At 39.6% G+C, this 15,872-nt stretch overlaps 1 pseudogene; it reads left to right on the top strand.

The window, feature by feature from the left end:
* Positions 1 to 5,325: 5,325 nt before the first annotated feature.
* LOC124501970 (14-3-3 protein theta-like) lies at positions 5,326 to 11,021 on the top strand (annotated as a pseudogene).
* The last annotated feature ends 4,851 nt before the right edge of the window (positions 11,022 to 15,872 follow it).

The following is a 15,872-nucleotide window of genomic DNA, read 5'->3' on the forward strand; positions in this document are numbered from 1 at the left end:
ATTTTCATTAAATAAATGAAATGAAATAAATTTTCATACTTTCCATCCCTAGTACTGGGGAAAGTATTTTAATTCCATGGATCTTTACTTCCTATTATTTCCCAAAGAATATTAAAAGACAGGGGTTTTCATATCTGTATTATAAACTAGCTGCTTATCAGGGTCTTAGGAGGCTGAGTATGAGTGCTACTTGAAGAAAAAATAATTTGATTTTCATAGTCTCTTAGAAAAGCATAAAACTCTGCAAAATCATTTTATCAGGAAAGCAGACTGGCTTTTGTGTACATATCCAAATATTTATCTTATCTCGTGTGCTTGAATGGTGTCTCCTGGATTTTAGAGATCTGCTTGGTTCCAGAATTGTTTGTTTTGTACATAGCCTAGGCCTGAGCAACACAAAGGAAGGAAGGGAGCTATGTTGCTGGTAAATTGAAGCCTTGTATCTTTGGTGAAACCAGTCAAAGGTATCCCTTAAATGGAGGTTGCCTACAATTTCTCAAATGCGGGTGTTGTTTTTATTTTTGCCATATCTATCCAAAGAATATTTTGTCTTCTCCTTTATTACTCTTGGTCCATACTGGGTCATCTGCCTGTTTTATCTTAGCCATGCAATTAAAGCACAAAACTTTTGTACTATATTTGAGGAAATCTTTGTACACATATTATATACAAAAAGGTAATCTGATTCAGAATCTAATTTCTTCATTTTCTTCCAGTCAATATAGAGAACTCTCTTACTTTTCTTGATTTCTTACAAAGTGAGATTTCTTTCCTTCATTATTTTTCTAGGTTAACTTTTAGATTCAAAATGAAGTTCATTTTATGGCAGCTTATAACATCCTGTATGTTTATATTTTTTAAGTCTCTTACTCATTGAAGCTTATTCTTAACCGGTCCCTCTTTCTCTGGGGCGGGTAGGCTCTGGGCAATTCCCTTGATTTTTTCTTTCTTTAAAAGGAATATCCCAATTGTTGGAATTTTAAAGCCACCTAACTAGTGGATGGAGAAGCCATAATTCAAAACCAGGCAGTCTTTCTAGAGCCTGGAATCTTAGTCACTGCAGTACCTCTACTAAAGAATGGACATGGGATGGGCATGAGACAGAGGACTGAGGCTAGGAGAGAGGTTCCAGTGCAGTTATTCTCAACACCTCAGGGATCCTCTTGAGAGTAGGTGGGGTAATTTTAAAGGCCAGTTTTAAAAAAACAAAACCAAAGTCAGGGTGGGTATAATTTTTGTCTCATCACTGTCTTGTAATAAGACTGTCTTGTAGTAAGTATTAATTGTGGAAAATACTATGATATCAATTCCAAATCTTCATATTTCGTCTTGTAGACTTTTGGGTCCATATGAAAATAGAATTCTTAGATAATCTTTTTTTTTGTTTAAGTTCCCAAAGTAGAGCGTGCAGATTGGTACCCTCCTCCCCGACTGGGCACATATCCATGAGTGCTTGTGTACGCTCACCACCCCCCACCCCCGCCACATACACAAACAAATCCATTCTCTATATGACATACGCTGTAATTAGCTCTTTAAAAACTACCGAAGTGCAGATTTCTCTCATTTTTACTTCTTTCCCTCCCAGGTCTTCCCAGTCCTTGTTTATTTCTTCCAGTAATATTAACTTACTTGCTCTCGTCACAGTGCTTTGTAATAAACCACCTCCAGCTTAGTGGAGTAAAACAACAGTCATTCTATTATGGTTTCTGTGAGTCAGGCTCAGGGACTCTCATGCTAGTGACATCAGACAGTGACAAGCTTTAACAGTATTAGGGGCACTTTAGGGCTATAAAACCAAAGTGTTCCAGCCAAAAAGACAGAAACTGCATCACCTTTAATGACCTAGCCTCAGAAGTCATATAGTGTCACTTCCACCATATCCTTTTGACTATAAGCAAGTCACAAGCCTGCCCAGATCGGCTATCCCATTGCTTTCTGCCACTCCATTGCTAATAAGGTCATGATGGAACCCTAGGTCCAAAAGGAACCTCAACAAGTGACTTAGTCCAATCCTCCATTTCATACAAAGGTTACTCTCTGAAAAAAAAGTTCTGTTGCTTACATTGACTTTCTCTTCAAATTTCAATCATTTTATTTAAATGTGATCTCTAACAAATTTTGCACTTCGTTTAATTTTAATGATCATATATGTTTTTGCAGAACTACTAAAAAATCTCCATAATATGGTAATAATTACTTTCAAGGAGTTGACAGTTTAGATGAAACAGGGTAACCGTATACACAGGAGAAGGACAAGCCCAGGCCCATACTGCAAATAAGAGCTCAAGGAAAGGACAGTTTAGGAAATAGTCAGAAACGTCTACTTACAGACCACATGAGGGTGGGGTTCTCATGATGAGATTAGTGTTTGTGCTCCTCTCTCTCTCCCCTAACTCCCCAACCCCCATATGAAGACACAGCAAGAAGGAACCATCCACAAACCGTGGAATCTACCAACCTTGATCTTGGAATCCCCTGATTCCAGAACTGTGAGAAATAAATGTCTGTTGTTTAAGCCACCAGTCTACAGTATTTTACTGGCATGAATCGACTGACACCAAGGAAATTGAATATTTGGATTTAAAAATGTAGTTTCCCATAGGAAAAGTTGATTTAAATAAGGATTCATTTCTGAGGTGATGTCATTAACTGAATCCATAATGTAGTTGAATATTAAATATTTCATGATAAAAACAGTTACAATATTGATTTTTAAATAAAATGGGTCAGGGGCACCTGGATAGTTCAGTGGGTTAAACACCTGACTCTTGATTTTGGCTCAGGTCATGATCCCAGGGTCCTGTGATCTGGTCCCATGCTGGGCTCTTCACTGAGTGTGAAGCCTGCTTAAGAGTCTCTCTCTCTGCCCCTCCCCCACTCACACATGCATGCACGCACACTCTCTATCAAAATACATAAAACATTTTTTAAAAGTCAAACAGGTAAATAAAGCGTTTGTCTATGAAGCAAGTACCCTGGGTTCAGTCCTTTGTTCTGCTCTTCTCTATCTGTGTGAATCCAACCAAATCATTTTATCTCTCTGTCCCTCAATTTCTTCACTTGTAAAATGAAAGGGTAAGAAAGGCCGTGGAAAAAGTACATTAAAAAAAAATTCCTTCCCATTCCATACCTACTAAAAGGAACTGAAAGAAGCCAATTAGAGAAGGGAACTTTGTCCACGCTGAAACTAAGAAATGCCCTAACCACATACTACAAACTCTGAAGAACATGACCCACGAGCTAGCTGAGAAGCCAGGCTGTGATGCAGGGTTCTCTTGCTCCTGCACATATGCAAACCATGTAGAGAAGATTGAGGTACCTCTAATTCTATTCAGTTTAGAAGAATGAGGGCTTCAAAGGATAGAATGTGGCCTTCAGGAAAAACAGCAAACTCCTGCTTTGAGTCATTGCCCTGATAAAGGTCTCCAGGAGACAATGGCATGTCCAGAAGTTCTATTTAGGATGGATGGGAGGCTGAAGTGTGGTTAGAAGGGGAGCCCTAAAGCTGATTTTGCAAAGCACTTTATATTAGACTGAGGAACTGTCAAAGGTCAATATTAAAGAATTGGGAAGAGGACATCCCTGAAATTATGGGACCAGCAATTCCTAGGTCCCTTTCAGCTCTGCCATTGCCAAAAATAATAGGATATGAGAAGAAAGCCTTCAATAAAGGAGATACTTATTTTTTCTTCTTAGAAACTACTTAGAGGGCGGTAGTGGGAAATAATGCTGAAACCCTAAGCTCAGAACAGCTGACAACTTTGCCATCCTTTGTGCCACTCTTGGCGTCCCTAGTGTAACAAGAGGAGTGGGGAATTGGGGCCCTGGAAGCCTAGCAGTTAATCCATCTCATGGTTAACTCCTGTCTAATGGAAGGACAGGAGAGTTGTGCAGGTTTTGGCGTCAGTCAACAAAATAATTATAACTGGTATTAGCAAAGAGTGAAGCCAAGTTCTAGCCCTGACAGGATTGCCTCTTTGGCAAATGATTTGAGCAACAGCGTAGCTATTGTTCTCTTTCCGGCTACAGCTGTGGCTGTAGTAGATGGAGCTGGATACCACCTTATTACTCAAGACACCCAGCTAAATCTTCAGTTACACCTGAGGAAACCACAGATCTTGGCTGAAAACTAAGATGAAAAGCTACTAGAAGATCCAAATCTTCATTTGAATATTGAGGAATTAAAGAGTTTATGGTGAAGCGTGTAGAACTCTACAGCTCCTTCATAAATTGCCACTGGCAGCCTCTGGATATACTTCACTCTAAAATCCCAGATGAGACCTCAGAGAAGCAAGATGTTCATTAAGCTACCCAACTATCATATTAACTGTTAATTGTATCTTGTTTTTGTTATATATATGTGTGTGTGTATATATATATATATATATGTACAGACTATGTGTGTATATATATGTATATACATATATATATAGTATTTTTCCAGGAATGTACTGGCTTCTGTTTATAAATACAAACTTCCAGGATTTAAATGTCATTGACATAATAGAATGTAATGTAAATAAACCAGTAGCACAACAACAAAGAAGTGAGACCTGCCAGAGGCATGGCATGCCTAATTATTGAAGGAGCCCATCCTAGCTACCAACATAGGCCTTCCTTTATGAATGACAGCAGGGGCTGTGGAGAAAAATGTAGAATCAGGAAGGAGATCCAGTCATACAATAAATAAAAGGCTCCCTATGAAATGGATTTTAGGTGGCAAACAGAGTAGAACCTTAAACAGAAGGGTTAAGTTCCAAATGGTCTCTGTGGCTCCCTCCAACTCTAATATCCTAAGACTAGATGGATGAGAAATCTTTATCTTGAATGTTGGTATTTAGCAAAATATGGATTTAAGTGAAAGAGAATGAAGTGGTCACTGAGGACTTCATGATGATTCTGAGAGGGAATGTGAACAACTTTTAAACACATTGGAGTCAAGTTTTCTGTTATCATTGATTTTACCCCCAGTATTGGGACTCTTCTGCAGGAAGGTCAAGAGCATGATCCTCAAGGTGGTAGACACATAGGAAGTACTCTTTGAGTTTGCAAATGGAGCAAAGAAAGTGGGAGTGAAATTTTTCTGTGAGTAAGCCAAGAATTGGAACTGAAAAGAAAGACCAGTTAAAAATGGTGTGTAGGCCACAGCCTGCCCCTTGCCTCCAGGAGGGTCCTCTGCTAAAGCCAAAGGTAGATCAAAGTGGCTGCAGAGATGAGAATGCTCTTGAGGAGGACTCTTCCATATCTTATCAGTGCTTACTCCCTCAGTGCCTTGCCCTCGCTCTCCTCTGTGTCCTCGTCCTGGAGCCCCACCAGCCCTGAATGCAGCCTGCACGCCAAAGAGAACAAAGAGTGATCCAGAAGGCGAAGCTGGCCGAGCAGGCTCAGTGCTCCAGCATACCCACCTGCATGAAGGCCATTATGGAGTCTGCTCTAGGTGGCCTATAAGAACATCTTCAGGGGCTTCAGGTGCCCCTGGAGGATCTTCTTGAACATAGAGCAGAAGAGCAACATGTCTGATAAGAAGTTGCTACTAATTAAGAACTACTGGGAGAAAGTAAAGTCTGAACTGAGATCCATCTGCACCACTGTCCTGCAGTTGTTGGATAAACACTTAACAGCCAATGCAACTAATCCAAAAAGAAAAGTCTTTTATCTGAAAATGGAGTTTACTTCTAGAAAACTTTGTTGCACATGGTGAAAACAGAAAACAAACTATAGATAATTCTGGAGAAGCTTCCCAAAAGGCATTGATATAAACAATAAAGAGATGCAACCCACACACCCATCCACCTTGGGTTGACTCTTAACTTTTCTGTACTTTACTATGAGATACTTAATAACCCGGAACTTGCCTGCACACTGGCAACACTTTTGTTGTTGTCGTTGTTGTTGTTTTATTGAAGTATTATTAACATATAGTGTTATATTAGTTTCAGGTGTATAACATAATAATTTGGCATTTCTATACATTACTCAGTGCTCATCACCATAGGTTACTCTTAAACCTCCGTATCTACCCCCCATTCTCCCCACCCACTTGCCCTCTGGCAACCACCAGATTGGTCTTTGTATTTAAGAGTCAGCTTTTTGGGGGCACCTGGGTGGATCAGTTGGTTTAGTGTCCTGACTCTCGATTTTGGCTCAGGTCATGATACCAGGGTCATGGGATTAAGCCCCATGTTGGGCTCTGCATGAAGTGTGGAGTCTTCTTAAGATTCTCTCTCTCTCTCTCTCTCTCTCTCTCTCTCTCTCTCTCTCTCTCTCCCCCTTTCCCCCACTCACTCTCTTTCTCTCTCTAACATAAATAAAATGAAGCCCAAATGTCCATTGACTGATGAATGGACAAAGAAGATGTGGTATATATACACAATGGAATATTATTTCGTGATCAAAAAGAATGAAATCTTGCCATTTACAACAATGTGGATGGAACTTGAGTGTATTATTCTAAGCAAGATAGGTCAGTCAGAGAAAGATACATGTCATATGATTTCACCCATATGTGGAATTTAAGAAATTAAACATGAACATAGGGAAGGGAAGGAAAAATAAGATAAAAACAGGGAGGCAAATCATAGGAAACTCTTAAATACTGAGAACAAACTGAGAGTTGTTGGAGGAGAGGAGAGTGGAGGGATGGGCCAAATGGGTGATGGGCATTAAGGAGGGCACTTGTTGGGATGAGCACTGGGTGTTGTATGTAGGTGATGAATCACTAAATACTACCCCTGAAACCAATACTACACTATATGTTAACTAACTTGAATTTAATTTTTTTAATGTTTATTTATTTTTGAGAGAGTGCAAGTGGGAGACAGAGGATCTGTCTAGGCTCTAGGCTAGACAGCTCTAGGCTCTAAGCTGTCATCACAGAGCCCCACACGGGGCTTGAACCAATGGAACTGTGAGCTCATGACCTGAGCTGAAGCCTGGTGCTTAACTGACTGAGCCACCCAGGCACCCCCACTAGCTTGAATTTAAATAAAAAATAAAATGGAAAAAACATTTTTTAAAAGAGTTTTCTTTGTCTTTTTTTTTCTTTCTTTATTTGGTATTTGTCTTTCTCTTATCTTTCACTTAGCATTATACCCTCTAGGTCCATCATCTATGTTGTTGCAAATGGCAAGATCTCATCTCATTCTTTTTTTTTTTTTTTTTGGCTGAGTAATATTTCACCCCACACATTCTTTATCCATTCATCTACTTTTTAAAGTTTATTTATTTACTTTTGAGAGAGAGAAAATGTGAACAGGGGAGGATCAGAGAGAGAGAGGGAGAGAGAGAATCCCAAGCTGATGGCACAGAGCCCGGCACAGGGCTCAATCCCATGAACAGTGAGATCATGACCTGTGCCGAAATCAAAAGTTGGATGCTTAACTGACTGAGCCACCCAGGCACCCCTACCCATTCATCTATTGATGGACACTTGTGTTGCTTCCATATCTTGGCTACTGTAAATAATGCTGCAAAGGACATAGGGGTGCATATAGACTTTGAATATCCAGTAGCGGAATTTCTGGATCACATAGTAATTCTATTTTTAATTTTTTTTTACATTTTTTTAATGTTTTTTTTTTTTTTTGAGACAGAGAGAGACAGAGCATGGATGGGGGAGGGGCAGAGAGAGAGGGAGACACAGAATCAGAAGCAGGCTCCAGGCTCCGAGCCATCAGCCCAGAGCCCGACGCGGGGCTCGAACTCACGGACCGCGAGATCATGACCTGAGTCGAAGTTGGATGCCTAACCAACTGAGCCACACAGGTGCCCCTATTTTTAATTTTTAAAGGAACCTCCAAACTGTTTTCCATAGTTACTGTACCAATTCACATTCCCATGAACAGTGTGTGAGGGTTCTTTCTTCTCTACATCTTCACAAACATTTGTTTCTTGTCTTTTTGATTCTGGTCGTTCTGACACATGTAGGGTAATGATATCACATTATGGTTTTGATTTGCATTTCTCTGATGATTAGTGATGTTGAGCATCTTTTTATGTGTCTGTTGCCCATCTCTATGACTTCTTTGGAAAAATGTCTATATGAGTCTTCTGCCTATTTTAGTCAGATTATTTGTTGTTTTCCTTTTTGGCATTCAGTTATATAAGCTCTTCATATCTTTTGGATATGAACCCTTTCTTGAATATATAATTTACAAATATCTTCTCCCATTCAGTAGGTTACCTTGTCATTTTGTTGATGGTTTTCTTTGCTGTGCAAAAGCTGTTTAGTTTGATGTAATCCCAACAGTTTATTTTTGCTTTTGTTTCCCTTGCTAGAGGAGACCCATATAGAAAAATATTTCTGTGGCCAGTATCAAATAAATTATGCCCTATGTTTTCTTTGAGGAGCTTTATGGTTTCAAGTCTCACATTTAGGTCTTAATCCATTTTAAGTTCATTTTTGTGTATGGTGTAAGTAACTGGTCCTATTTTATTCTTTTGCATGATGTAGATTAGTTGACCATATATGCATGGGTTTATTTCTGGGGTCTCTATTCTGCTCCATTAATCTATGTGTCTATTTTTGTGTCATAGCTAAAACCACTTTTGATGAAGCCATCACAGAACCTAATGTACTGAATCAAGACTCATACAAAGACAGAACTCTTATCATGCAGTAGCTTAGTGACAACCTAACATTATGGACATTAGACAATGCAGGAGAAGAATGTGAGGTACAGAAAACAAAATGTGTCCAGAGTATCATCCTTTTTTTCCTTTAAGAAACCTTTTTACGCATCTCCATTCCTCACTTGAATTCTCTATAGCAAAGAAACTCTTTCATGTTTCTGAAATCATCCATTTGGTATTTCACAGTGGATTAAATTTCTTAGAGTAAGTGTTTTACCATAGGTGTATCATAGCCATCTCTTCTTCAGATGTAAATGGTATGTGTTGAGTATTGTGTGGAATAAAGTGGATATTTAAAACTAGAAAAAAAAATGGGGGTGATGTAGGACAAAATCCCACCAGAATAGGATTATAGGAAAGGTACTGAGTCAGATAGATTCCCATGCTGGCCAACAGGTGGCATTAGAGTAGCTTGAATGCCAACTAGAACAGAGGATGGGAATATTTAGGATCAAGGCAGCTTTTGGGTGAATATATGGGGAGGCAGTGTGACTGGTTGTCTGTATTTAGGTATGTCTGATCTCTCTTTCTAAATTGTTTATTGCTTGAAGCTAAGAACATTTTCACATACAACAAAAAGTACTGAACTTTTCTGTGTTTTAGTTTTCTCCCTTTAAAATGGATGTAACCTACCTCATACTGTTATTGAGATCAATGAAGAGTTAATGCACATAAATAAACAGTGCAGATTACAGAATAAATATGCAACAAATGTTAGTCAGTATGACTGCACAATGACCATAAGGCACATAGTGACCACGTGTGATATCAACAGGTATTAGTGGATGCATAAATGCACAGGATACTCATAAGCCTGATATTTATAACTGAGACTACCTAGCATTAAAATATCCATAGAACATTTGGTAAGGGAATAATCATTCACATTGGTAATATGATACTTTATTTAAAAAAAGTATATAATCTCAGGGCCCCTAGCTGGCTTAGTTGGTAAAGCGTGTGACTGATCTGAGTTGTGAGTTCGAGGTCCCTGTTGGGTGTAGAGATTACATAAAAATAAAATCATTTAAAAAATTTTTTTATGTTTATTTATTTTTGAGAGAGAGAGCGCAAGCAGGGAAGGGGCTGAGAAAGAGGGAGACACAGAATCTGAAGCAGGCTCCAGGTTCTGAGCTGTCAGCACAGATCCCGACATAGGGCTCAAACCCACAAACCATGAGATCATGACCTATGCTCAAGTCGGACTCTTAACCAACTGAATCACCCAGTGATTCACCCCAAAATAAAATCTTTTTTAAAAAATATATAATTTCAAGAGTCCATTGAAATGGTATCTCTCTGAGTATCATTTAGTGTTCATGTATCTTTCATTGAATCTTTCAAGAGATGTGTTGTATCAATATTGCAAAGCTAAGGAAACCTATTTTGGTGTATTCCTTAGGTAAGAAGTGCCAGTCCCTACACTTTTGCCCAGACGCAGGTCTGATCAGCTTTATGAACTTAGTTCTATCTTTACCTAGAAGGCTACTCAGAAAAGAGGCTCAAACTCATCTTGCTGTTCTAAGCTTGATAGTCAGTGGACTAGATGAGGACTCTAGAGTACTTACTTAGCCATCAAGCTGCATTTTCCCTTCCTAAATTTTGACTCCAGGAGTTCAGGTCTTAGAATGGGGCTTCTAGGGGCGCCTGGGTGGCTCAGTCGGTTGGGCGTCCCACTTTGGCTCAGGTCATGATCTCGCGGTCTGTGAGTTCGAGCCCTGCGTCGGGCTCTGTGCTGACAGCTCAGAGCCTGGAGCCTGTTTCAGATTCTATGTCTCCCTCTCTCTGACCCTCCCTTGGTCATGCTCTCTCCCTGTCTCAAAAAATAAATAAAACGTTAAAAAAAAATTAAAAAAAAAAAAACAGAATGGGTCTTCTACCCAGATTCCTGTTTTTCTTGTCGATTTTTCCTGAGATTGGAATTTTTCCTGGACCTCAGCCAGGGCCCTGACAACCTGCCTGTTCATTTCTTACCCTCTTAACCTGATACCCCAAGTATTCCACTGTCCCTTAGATGCTGAGTGAGAGTTGCTTCAAACACCATGGATTCCTCTGGAACAACTATCATTGTCCCGCTGACAAAAACTTCTGTAGTCTAGGAGTCAGTAATAATCATCATATCCTCTCTTGGATGTGGACCCAAATTAGTCCTGCATTCTCCACACCACTTCAGACCCTGTTATTGAGATTCCTGACAGGCCAGCAAAGGTGGGCCAAACTGCTGGGTTATCCTTCCCTTCTCTTGTCCACGCCTATTTCCACTTTCCATACAGGCTCGGAAAGCTTCATTCATGGCTGACAAGAAGGTAAGATTGGAATGGAATAAGAGAAAGGCAGATATTTCAAGAAAGAAAAGTGATAAGAACCCTTTAGCTCCAGAGATATAAATGCTATGCATAAGAAATGAAAAATAAAGTGATTCTGAAATTTTAACATGAGGAGGGAAATATAATTTCAAAGAGGCAATATGGAAATAAAATGGGATTTAATTCTGTTTGAGTCCTTACTCTTTTATTTATAGATTATTTGACTTAATGCAAGCTTAAGCTCTCTGAGTCTCAGTTTCCTCATGTGTAAAATGGGATTATAAAAATGTTTATTTTGCAGGGTTGTGAGGATTAAATGAAATAAGGCATGGAAAAATGCTCCATTTTGGAGCGGTGCTTGTCCTGCCCATGACCAATTCTTAGATTAGAAGTTAAAAAGTAATATCCTGTGGACTGGACATGGCTCAAAGATAAGTTTTGTTTGGGCTTGTGTCAGGAGTCCTCAAGACCACCCCCAGGTTTGATGATTCACCAGGAGGACGTACAGGACTAAGCATATAGTCATACTCAAGGCTATGATTTATCATGGCAAAGGATATGCAGCCAAATCAGTGAAGGAAAAAAAAGCAGGTGGGAAAAGTCCAGGGTAAACCAGGCATAAGCTTTCAAGGGTCCTTTCCCGTAGAGTCACACATGATGTGCCTAGTTGCCCCCAGCAATAAGTTATGACAACACACATAGAATGCCGCCAGCCAAGAAGCTCGTTAGAGGCTCAGCACCCAGAATTTTATTGGGGACTGATCACGTAGGCAGCTTCTGCCAGGCATGTACCAAAATTCCAGACTCCAGAAAGAAAGCAATTGCTTGGCATAAACCATATTGTTTGTACAAACAGTTCAGGCACAGTGAGTCACTCTTATCAGTTTTAGGAATGGTGGGAACCCTCCCAAAGTTCAGGTTCCCAAATGCTAGCCAAGGGTCAATTATCAGTAGACCTTTCTAAGAATAAGCAGGTAGACCTGCTAAATTAACCATTTTTTGCATAGGATTTGTCCATGTAGGGTTTTCTTCTTCTTTTACTTTTTTTTTAAGATTTAAAAAAACGTTCATTTATTTTTGATAGCGAGTGGAGGGCAGAGAGAGAGGGAGACAGAGAATTTGCCCATTCAGGGTTTTCTTCTTTGCTTTTTTCTTTTTTTTTAAACTTAGTTGCCATCCTTCAAAAATTAAGAAATTTTGCTCAGGATTTCCAGCTCCTTGTAAAAAGTCAGACATTGTGGCAACAATAGATCCATATTCCCACATGGCAACGATTGTTAGTCCATTTTAAATAAGGCTTAAATTCCCCTAAATTCACCACCATCTCCACCACTGTCAATAGTCATTCCCACACTGAGTGCCGACTGCCATTTAATGTCATGTTTTTGTAACTCTGGCCATGAGCTGCTTGAACCAGGAGTGGCAGTTGACCAGAGTACAAGACAAGGAGGCAGGCATGTAGAATACCACTGAGTCATGGCAATTAACAATAATACATAAGGATCACATTTATGAATTTCTGCTGTTGGAGGTATCCAAAAATGCAGTGAATCCAGAACTCCTCTCTGGCACTATTACAGCAATTCTTTATGAGTGTTCTTAGATTGCTTTGACAACACTTCTTTGCAATATACTATAAAGCCTTTTCATGAAAGTTAACTTGAATAAGTTTTTGTTACTATTCACCCAAAGATTACTGACTGGAATAGTGGTAATATAAATAAAACACTGTGTATATTATCAGTTAGTAGTTTGTAAATCAAAATTATTGTTATCTCACTGCCAAGAATTGTTGGAATGGACTAAAGTATGTCAACAGAAAGGTAAATCTTGTTCAGAGGAAATAGATCCAGTGAATATTCAAGTAGTTCTGCATATCAGTGTATCCACTTATTTACCTACTCAACAAATGTTTATCAAACACCTACTATGTGTTAAGATAATGCTATTTAACAAAACAAAATTTCATCTTTATATTCCTAGCATCTAGAAAAATACGAGGTATGAAGTTTGGATTCAATAAATGTTTCCTGACTTCAAAAATAACGTTCACTTATAAGGAGATCTAAAAGTGCCAGGATAGAGATAATGAAAGGAATTTGATTGAATATAAAAAGGGGAAAATGCAAGTGATATTATTGTAGGATTATGCTGCTTGTCACCTAATCAGACAGATGTTCTAGAAGCTGCTTTCCAATTCCAGTTACAAAACTGACACAGAGGCAATTCAGAGGAGGAATGGCAACTCTTCCAATGTGTATCGAATGTTCCATTCTACTAAAGGCAAAGAATTAGAAAAAAAATTCTTTACTTTCCTACCTGATAATTTTATTACTCAGAAGACTAAGGAAGCAATTAGGGAATTGACTTTTACTAATTAATAAAAACCAGTTAGTGAAGTATACAGAAGCTACAAGAAGATTAAGAAAGAGAGGCAGTGTCACATTAGAGTTGAACACTGGGAGTAGAGTATGAATTTGTTAGTATTCTTTAGTTGTAAGTGGCAGAAATCTAATTCAAATGGACTCAGGCACAGTCAGATCCAGGTTTTCAAAATAAGTCATCAAGTAACAGTATTTTTCTTTTGTTATTATTTGCTTTTCGGTCTACTGTCTTCATTCTTAAGACAGGGTCACCATTCATAGTGGCAAGATGGCCTCCAATAGCTCTGAGCTTCTGTCTTTAAAGGTTAACAAGCTCATTAGAGATATCTCTTTCCCAGCATTTTCCACAGATTTCTGGGATTGGAGAGTCATTTGACAGGTTTGTGGTATGGGCCCATTTCTAAACCAATTATGTGACCCGTGTGAGGGGTGGGGGTAGGAATATACTAGGCACATACTAGGTCTGAAGCTGAGGAGCTGAAGTCAGTACTAATGGACTGAAAAGGAATCGTTCCATAAGGGAAAATTAAGGTTCTACTACAAGAATTACAGGTGCTGGGGATTCATTGCTTCAACAAATATTTACTGAGTGCCTACTATATGTAGGCTTAGTTTAGATTCCAGATACATAACAATGAATAATAAAAACAAAAATCCTTTCTTCATTGGACTTTGCATTCTAGTTGGGATGAGAGAGACAATAAACAGCTACATTAATAAAATATGTAATATTTCAGGTGGAGATATGTACTGTAGGAAAATATCAGGGAAGAGGAATAGGAATTGCTGCAGTTTTATGTAGGGTTATCAGAAAAGCCCTTATTGAGAAGGGGACGTTTGAGCCAAAGCAGATAAGAGAATGAGCTCTGTAGATATCTGGGTAAAAGGGGGGAAGGAACAGCAGTGCATATGTGGGTTTTTATCTTGCTCAAGTGGGCCAGGGAAGAGTAGGAGAGGAGGTCAAAGATTATAAAATGTCTTGAAGGCTATTGACTTTGATTTTAATGAGTCGAGAAGCCACTGGAGAGTTTGAACAGAGTAGTGATATCATATAGCTGACATTGAAAAACGTAGACCAGGGGCGCCTGGGTGGCTCAGTCGGTTAAGCGTCCGACTTCAGCTCAGGTCACAATCTCGCGGTCCGTGAGTTCGAGCCCCGCGTCGGGCTCTGGGCTGATGGCTCAGAGCCTAGAGCCTGCTTCCGATTCTGTGTCTCCCTCTCTCTCTGCCCCTCCCCCGTTCATGCTCTGTCTCTCTCTGTCCCCAAAATAAATAAACATTAAAAAAAAAAAAAAAAGGGGGCGCCTGGGTGGCGCAGTCGGTTAAGCGTCTGACTTCAGCCAGGTCACGATCTCGCGGTCCGTGAGTTCGAGCCCCGCGTCGGGCTCTGGGCTGATGGCTCAGAGCCTGGAGCCTGTTTCCGATTCTGTGTCTCCCTCTCTCTCTGCCCCTCCCCCGTTCATGCTCTGTCTCTCTCTGTCCCAAAAATAAATAAACATTGAAAAAAAAAAATTTAAAAAAAAAAAAAAAGAAAGAAAAACGTAGACCAAAGGGAAGAAGCAGGAGATTAGGTAAGAGATCAGTGCAATAATCCAGATTAGAAATATTAATAGTTTAGACCAAAATGATAACAGTGGACTGGGTTAAAAGTGGTCAGATTCTGGGGGTGCTTGGGTGGTTCAGTCAGTTAAGCGACCAACTCTTGATCTCACCTCAGGTCTTGATCTCAGGGTTGTGAGTTCAAGCCCCATGCTGGTTTCCATACTGGGCATGGAGCCTACTTTAAAAAAAAATGTGGTTGGATTCTGGATATATTTTCAAGGTAATGAATTGGGGGGAGGGCTGGAGAAGTAAAATAAAGTATCAAGGATAACTCTGAGGTTTTTGGTAAGAGTGATCAGGAAGGCTGGAGTTAACTAAGATGGAGAAAATTGTGAGAGGAACAGGTTTGTGGAAGAACTGGAGTTCCACTGCATCCTTATGAAATTTGAGATACTTGTTATGATTCAAAGTGGAGATATTGATGGCAGTGGAACATATGAGTCTAGGATTCAGGTAAGAGTTCTTGGCTGTGGAGTTTATCAGTATGTATATGATATTTAATGACATGAGACTGAATGAGATCACTGAAGGAAAGAGAGAGTATAGAAGAAAAGAACTCCAAGGATGAAGTACTTCAATGTTTAGATGTCAGGATGATAAGGGATCCCTAAAGAAGACTGGAGGATGAGAAGCAGCAGCCAATGAGATAAGAGGCAATCGAAGAGAATGTGATATCCTGGAAGGAAGGAGAATAAAATACTTCAAAGAGGGAGAGATCACTCTGTCAAATAAAGAGAGGTCAGGTGAGGGGCACCTGGGTGGCTCAGTCAGTTAAGCGTCCAACTTCAGCTCAGGTCATGATCTCATGGTTGGGGAGTTTGAGCCCCACGTTGGGTTCTATGCTGACAGCTCAGAGCCTGGAGCCTGCTTCAGATTCTGTGTCTCCCTCTCTTTCTGCCCCTCCCCTGCTCACACTCTGTCTCTCTCTCTCTCAAAAATAAATAAA

The sequence above is a fragment of the Lynx rufus genome, unplaced genomic scaffold, assembly GCF_022079265.1.
Source record: "Lynx rufus isolate CCGP_SWC_20201006 ecotype Redwood Valley unplaced genomic scaffold, mLynRuf1.p SCAF_7, whole genome shotgun sequence".
Classification (NCBI taxonomy): domain Eukaryota; kingdom Metazoa; phylum Chordata; class Mammalia; order Carnivora; family Felidae; genus Lynx; species Lynx rufus.